This window comes from Lissotriton vulgaris, chromosome 11 (assembly GCF_964263255.1).
Source record: "Lissotriton vulgaris chromosome 11, aLisVul1.2, whole genome shotgun sequence".
Lineage (NCBI taxonomy): Eukaryota > Metazoa > Chordata > Amphibia > Caudata > Salamandridae > Lissotriton > Lissotriton vulgaris.
In genome coordinates, this window is record NC_141699.1 from 196,324,909 (window position 1) to 196,333,403 (window position 8,495).

Below are 8,495 nucleotides of genomic sequence, written 5' to 3' on the forward strand. Positions count from 1 at the left end.
AACTTGGTCCCCTCTGCTTTCAGGTGTCATCTATCTTCGAGATCCAGGCTTGGATCCAACTGAACTTTCTTCACTGGTCACCGGCCAGCATCTTTTCTTCCGGCTCCTGGTCCGTCTACGAGGATTCCCGACGTCTTTTCAGACCTATGCAGCTGCAGCCCCTGGGCTAGGTAACTTCGGCATTTCGGTGCCCCAGCATAGCCTCACTATCCAAGGGTCAGAATCTATCTTCGTTTTCTCCCTACCAGGTCGGGTTCGCCCGAGAACACTAACTTTCTATTTCCTAGCTACCATAGACTTTTGTCCGCATCTCGCGTGAGAGTGCACACACTGCACCCGAGTCCCCTAGGCCTCCTAGTCGTAATCTAACGATTCCCTAGTCAAGTCCTAGCGATTCCAAAAGCTATTAGTACTGTACTTACCTGCTAGGAATTTCACATTCCACTTTCAGAGTATATGGTTTTCCGTGCCCCTCGGGCATTTGTATATACTGTGCTAACTTAAGTATTTTTGTAAGAGTTTTGGTTTGTGCTTAGTACCCTGTCCTCATAAAGAGTACAGGGCTGTTGTGATCTTTAATAAATAACTGTTTATTTTCATAACACTTGTGTGGTGTCCTTTCACTGGGTATTCAAGGGGTATATGTGTGGTAAACAGCTGGCTTAACACGCCCTCTCGAGTCTTTAGCCTTAGACTGCTCGTATCCATGCTACTAGGATAGCTGGTCTATAAGGTTGACTTACAACCAATCATCAATAAGGGTTGCTGGACTGATACATAGTGGGCACTAGAATAGTGACCACTGCATATCAGGCCACCTTCTCACACCATCCCAATCTGGAGGTAGGCGTATGTATGCGGTATGACCACAAACAAAATAGGAATGACTGATAGCTTTAAAGGACGATTTACCATGATCACTGAATTCGACCACAGTAGTGCATTTACTATGACCTAAGTGTACTGAACCTTTCTTTCGGACACATAATTCACCAGTGACTGGTAATACTAGCATATGGGGCACACCTGGTGCAGCCTCGGATTCAACAGTAAGGATCATAAGGCTAATTGTGTAGTTACCTAATCCATATACTTCATTTTCTAGATCAGTTCCTATTCGAGTGGGGAGTCCCTCCTTATCAGGGTAACAGACGTCGAGCAGGACTAAGTTCAAGTTTCCCCAAACCCAGCCCCCATCGAGGACAGCAATATCAGGATCTAAGGAATTAATTATTTTAAACCAAGCCCCACAGGAGCCATTGTGAGTGAACGGGTACGGAAAGAGGGGAAGGGCTCCCTTGTAATTCTGGTAGGGAGGGAGTCGGCCACATATCCAGCAGTCTGTAGCATTGTTAGTCTGATGGGAGTGGTGTAACATACTAATGAATGTGTTGTTGCGCAGCGCAAGTCTGTAAGAGAGTTCGTGTGGAGGTAACTCGCTAAAAGAATGTTCAGCAGATATATTGTAGACAGATTGTTCACGCTTGAAAATAGGCCAGTAGATAGGTAGCAGAATGCTAGCAACAATAACTAAGATACTCAGGATAAACATGATTAATAGTGTCACTATACAGTGACTACGAAGTGATTTACAATATGCACGTTTCTTGTACTCTCTCTCTCTCTCTCTATTTCGATCTAGGGGATACATGTCAGAAACTATTTAACCGATTCACCTAGGGGAGGACTTAAACAATTAAACTGTCTGACTTGCTAGATCGGAGTTTCGACCTGTACTCCTCTTGGGGAGTTTTTTCTCGTTCGGTAACTGTAAAGTCTTTTGGCTCAACACAGTCTTTGGTGGGGGTGGACGAGTCTCGGTCTGGTTTCAGTTCATTGAATTTTTTTACATGACTCGTATGGACCCACCCCTTTCTCCCTTCGATCTTCACGGTGGTCCTCGTGGTGAGAAGGACGGTCTTCGGGGATTTCCAGCGGGGCTCCAGTGGACTCTTCCTATCAAAATTTCGCACCAATACTAGGTCCCCAGGACGGACATCGTGCGGCTTTACATCAGTGTTGTCAGGGAAGGCTGCGGCAACCTGTGAACGACATGATTGGAGTGCAGACATCAAGGAGGCAAGGTAATCTGTCAACATATTACAATCAACATCAGTGATCTTTTTAGGAATGGGCGTCCCCCACATATTCGGTGGTCTGCCAAAAACCACTTCGTACGGGGATAGCCCTGATCTCGAGTGGGCGACCATTCTCATGTAGAACAGTGCCACGGGCAGGGCGACTATCCAGTCGACCCCTTTCTCCTGACATATCTTTGCAAGGCGGATCTTTAGTGTCTGGTTATGCCTTTCTACAAGGCCTGCGGCTTCAGGATGTCGGACACAATGAAATTTCCACTGGTATCCTAACAGTAAAGAAACTTGTTTCATTAGCTCGGACGAGAAGGGTTGTCCGTTATCTGAGTACACGACACGGGGCAAACCGTATCGTGGGAAGAATTCACGAACCAACTGCCGGGCAGTGGTCGGAGCAGTATAATCTGGGACTGTTTGTGCACTGTCCCGTTGGACCGAAGCCTACCCAATTACGAGGACATATTTAAATCCCCGACAACTGTTCATCTGGATATAATCCATCTGGAGGACTTCAAAAGGGTGATCGGGAGGATGAAATCCACCTTGCTCTACAGGGACGCTTTTACCTGGATTGAACTGACAACAGATCATGCATGTACGCACTTTCTGTTTTGCTGCTGCTCGTAAGTGTTTATTGTTCCAAAGATTTTGTAAACTGTCTAACATCGCTTTCTCTCCTAGATGTGCTGGGCTATGTGCTGTATTAATCATGACTTGAACCATAGAGTCAGGGAGAAACCATGTAGATTTTCCCTTCGTCATCCAACCTTGATCTGTCTGGATCCCTCCTAGTTCAATCCATCTCTTTATTTCTTCTGGGGTAGCATGTGCCTGAATATCAATTACATCTAGAGCGGGATCCTTGACTGCCATACACTTTGTCGGTACTATTGTCTTTGTCATGTCAGCTGTCTGAGTGTGAGTCAATGCTGTATGTTTCGCTGTCTGATCTGCCAGGTCATTACCCTGGGAAACAGAATCTGTGACCTTAGTATGTGCTTTACACTTCATGACTGATATGCCCGAGGGCAAATGTATTGCTTCTAACAGTGCTTGAATGAGGGGACCGTGTTGTATCTTGGCACCATGAGAGGTCAGGAAACCTCGTTCTTGCCATAACATGCCGAAGTCGTGTACGACTCCGAACGCATAACGGGAATCAGTGTATATGTTAACATTTCTGTTCTTGGCTAGTATACAAGCTCGGGTCAGAGCGATGAGCTCTGCTGCTTGAGCAGACAGTGTGTCAATACGATGTGTTTCTTTAACCTCAGTTTCAGTGGTCACTGCATACGCTGCCACTAATTCTCCTGTACTTGTTCTCATGCATGAACCGTCCACATAAAGTGTCAGGTCTGGATTTGTCAGTGGGACATCTGTTAAGTCTCGTCGTGGCTTTGTTACTGCATTAATGATTTCTATACAATCATGCGGGGCTGGATCTGTCACAATTGTAGGTAACAGTGTTGCGGGGTTCAGAATGCTGCAGCGCCTGATTTCTATGTGTGGCTGGAATAACGTTAATTCATAACCTGTCAGTCGTGCTATAGTCAGGTGCTGAGTCTGGGTTCTGTTTAATAGAACTTCCACAGAATGTGGAACTTGTACGGTTAACTGATGTCCTAAAACAATTGAGTCGCTCTGTCTGATGGCTAACGCTGTTGCTGCTACTGACTTCAAGCACGCAGGGAGTGCCTGGGCTACTGAATCCAATGTACTTGAGAAATAAGCGCAAGGCTTATGTGAACCTGCTTGATCTTGGGTGAGGACAGACAATGCTGTACCATCACGTTCTGTAAAAAAAAGTGTAAACGGTTTGCTGTAACATGGTGTCGCTAAAACTGGTGCTTGGCATAAGGCTTTCTTTAATTCTTCAAAAGCTTGTGTGTGTTCCTGAGTCCAAGGGAGGACAGTCGAGGTTGCTGCCTCCTGTGTCGTTAACTGGATGAGTGGTTTGGCCAGAAATGCATATTGAGGAATCCATTGTCTGCAGTATGAGGTGAGGCCTATGAAGGCCCGCACTTCTTTTTGTGTCTGCGGTTGTGGCATATTTACAATTAACTGAATGCGATCGGGAGTGAGCTGTCTCCCCACTTTGGACAGCAAGTGACCCAAGTACACAACTTGCTGAACACAGAATTGTAGCTTCGAAGGAGACACCTTGTGTCCCTTGTCGGCCAGAAAATGTAAAACTGTCAGTGATGCTTGTTCACATTCGGGCTCACTTCGTGCGGTGATCAGCAGATCATCGACGTATTGCAGTAAAGCGGTGTTAACTGGCATTGTGATACAATCAAGTTGTCTCTTCAGTGCTTGGCTATAGATGCTGGGGCTTTCTGTGAATCCTTGAGGTGTGCGTGAAAATTTGAAACTGCGTCCATTTAAACTGAATCCGAAGAGATATTGGCTCTCTGGATCAATAGGCACGCTGAAGAAGGCGTTCTTGAGGTCAATTACAGTAAAGAACGTTGCTTCTGAATCAATAGCAGTCAATAGGGATGAGATGTCGGGAACCACAGGGTACTGTGGAATAATGCATTTATTCAGTTCTCTTAAATCAATCACCAGCCGATATACTGGCGGTGCATTGGGATCAGTACGTTTAAGAATCGGAATAATGGGTGAATTACAGATATTGGAGTCGGTCTCTACGACCACTCCTTGTGCTATAAGCTCTTCAATTATTTCCAGTAAAGCCACTACAGCATCTGGTGGTAACTTGTATTGTCTGATTCGTGGTAGTACGACTCCTGTCTTGAGTGTAACACGGTATGGTGTGATATGCATACAACCTACATCAGTTGGGCCTTTTGCCCACAAGTGATCTGGTACATTTTTCAATCTGACATCGAATTCTCGCAAAACATAATGACCCTTGAAATCCCGTAGAAAGAGTCTAACTCCCTCCGGGGAACAGCAGATTATAGCTCCTAGAGCCTTCAATGTTTTAATTCCTAGCAAATTTTCCGGACATGATTTTGTAAGTAACAAGTCTGTAACACGTGATAATGGACCCACAGCCAGGGGGACTGGTTCTGATACTTCATTTACAATGGGCTGTCCTGAAAAGCCAAGGGAAACATTCTGGGAGCCTGAGAGGGGTGCCCCTGGGACTTCATTATGACTTATTGTGGTGCGGCTTGCCCCTGTGTCAATTAAAAACTTTCTGTCTTTTCCCAATACTTGACTGTGTACATAAGGACCCTCTTGATCTACAGGAATTTCAATAAGAGGCAAGCCAAATTCCCTCTCTAGGCTGTTTCATGTATATCGTTGATAATCAGGGTAAGCGGACTGGGCATACTGGTACATCTGTTGTGAAACTTGCTGAGACGCGGCAATGGGCTGTGGCTGTGATACCGCTACTGTCTGTGCTGGAGGTGAAGAAGCATGCATAGGCTGTGTATTCTGTGTATTCTGTGAAGACTGATGCTGGTTATGGTCTTGTCTAGGTGGATGCGGTCTTTCTTTAGTTTTACCTGTTGCTATGTTATGTTTCAGGACTGGGCATTCATGTACGTAATGACCTGGCTGCTTACAGTAATTGCATGTCCCTTTAACGGGAGCTGTAGTGTGACTTGTCTGGGTCCCACCCTTCCTTTGACCGTCGGCTGGGACCGTCTGAGCTACTAACATTTTCATCTTCGTGTCTTTCATGCGTTTTTATTCCTGATCTTGTTCTTCTCTAATTCTGTTCTGATGATATTGGAGCATCTGTAACATCTGGGATGGCGTATTTGCCTGCCAAGTACTTTCAACTTTGTACACTCGGTTGTTAACTAATGGTAGGGAATTCTCGACTAATTTTGATACAAAAAGATGCGGATATGACTCGCTACTTGGTTTGAGGCCACTATTAATAATGAAACATTTCTCGAATCTTGAATAGAAGTCACTAGTATCTTCATCATGTTTCTGTTTACAGGACGAGATCGCATCCCAGTCTTCTTTTCTAGTTGCCAATAATCTGGGCAGAACCTGTACTATCAAACCGGGTAATGCTTTAGTTTTGTCCCCAAGGCCTACCCCTGGGACACGTTTATTTTCTTCGTCTTCTATTTCTGCCCATGCAATCTTTGTGTCTCCCACCTCCCAGTCTTTTTCTTTTAATTTCTCGTAGATGCCCGTGGGCAACAGTACCTTCAACATTTTCATGATATCCTCATACGTGTAATCCCCCATTAGTAACATGTCTTTAAGCTCTCTGTGAAAACCTGCAGGATCTTTATCATGACACGGGACTAGTTTCTTCATTTCTAACAGCTCTAATTTAGTCAGTGGCGTGTGAACATACACGCGTTTCAAACGGTGATCCTCACCCATAACTGGGTGTACTTCTCGTAAGGGGTTCTGGCTTTCAATGCCACTCCCGCATTGCATGTGGTACATTTTCCTTTCTGGAGGCGGGGCGGGAACATATTCAGAGCTTACGAAAGTGTTATATTTATGTCGTTGTTCTAGAATTATTTGTATTAACTTGGTACTGAAACCTCTCCATCTATCCATAAGTAGTGCTTCTAATGTTTCGTGTAAGGGACCTGGATCGGAATGTTGGTTTCTGTATTTCGTGAGGAGGTGCTGAATCATGTATATGCCTGCTAATTTCTGCTCGTCTGGGGAAATGTTCAGAAACATCTGTGCTAAGGTATCATCATTATATATGTCTGGATTTTCGGCCCATAATATGGCTGATCGGGCTAGTTCTTGTTCATCCATAGAGTTGAGTACATGATACCCTACTCGGTCTCGAAGCCTTTTATCAGTCTCCTGAAACTGATGTTCAGAAGAATTCGGATTTGTTAAGGCAGAGAGAAAAACTCTCTTGTTTTCCGGACGGATACCCTTCCTAAGGTAAGTTCCCTTACCTACATACGCTATAATATCTGTAGTCTTTACTGGTTCTTCCTGTTCTTCTTCCTCCTCGGAGGAAGCTTTTTCTTTCTCTTTTTGGTGTACTGCTATCACTGCTTTTCTTATTTTTCTACACATACTGGCTATGCAAGTCCCCTTGTCATGTTTTCCTTCAGCTATATTTTGACCCCACTTGTTCAGTGCATCTAATTCACTCTGATCTGTTCCAGGCCTGTCTCGTTCTCTTATTAGGCAATTTACAAAAAAACGTAGTATCTGTGCTTGAATGTCAACTTTCTGTTTCTCCATGGCCTCCTTAATACTGTCAGGGTCTTTCCCTGTCTGAACAAACTCATATATTCTATCTAGACGGTCCTTCATTCCTACATAGCATAGCAAGATATCAGTAGCAGATCTTAACCGTAGTGATGCCAATATCATTAGATCGTCTTTTCCGGGTACTGGATCATATCTGCAAACTGAAAGGTTTTCTTTTAATGCGTCAAGGCGGGGTGACCTGAACGTGAGAGGACTCTGCATATCCCTGAGATTGAATCTGGGTGTTAATGGCGGGGTTCGAAGACCCGCGGTCGCACCTCCTGAAGCGGAGGCTTGTGCATTATCTCCCTGTGGAGTCTGTATCTGAACTTGAATTTGTCGTTTAGTTGGATCAGGTAAACGTTGTTTCGGTAGGTCAATTTTGGGTGCGGGAAGTGGCGGGGCTGGCGGAACGGGGGAGGTCTGTCGCGGTACCGGCGGAACATGATCTGGGGGCGGGGTGCCACCCCCGTCCCTGTCAGTAGGCAAGGCACGAACAGGCAGATTGGTGTAAGCCGGTGCTACATCCTCTAGATAAGAATTTAGGAATATGTCTTTAGTAGTCTTATGCATTACTTTAGTTGGAACTAATGGTGGCGGTAAATTTTTCGGTATTTCTGATAGGGCCTCAGGTGTACCCTCGGCCGCGAGATACATACCGTTTACGAGATTGTTTCGTGCACGGTCTATTTGTTCTGTTTTTACTCGGATCCCCTCGGTAACTAGTTCGTTTTCTTGGGCTTTCTCTGATTCTTTAAGTCTATCTTCTCTACGTAATGCTCTCTCAGCACGCTTATGTGCTTCCTTACGCCAAAATTCTATGGCGTCTTTCTGAGATTGTCTAGCTTTCTTTTTCCATAATGCTTCTTCTACCTTCATGATGCATTCGGCATCCCATGTTCCGGTAGCGGGCCATCTGTGTCTTTCGTCTAGATGTTTGGTATAGTAATTAATTTACTCTCTTAATTTCTATGCAGGTAAGTATTTAATCAATAATAACTCAAGTCGGAAGGAAAGAAAACAGAGTCCGTGGTGTTAGAGTTCTTAGGGGTTTTATTCCTAAAAAAGGAATGGTCAAGACCAGGATATCATGTTCTGACCACCACAGGGGTGTCAGAAGGGATAGAGCGCTACATTTTATTAACAGTACATAGCTTATATACTTAATTCATGTCATAGGAAACAGTTATAGTAGGCGTAACAGCTGAGAGAAGACAAGATAACAGTATA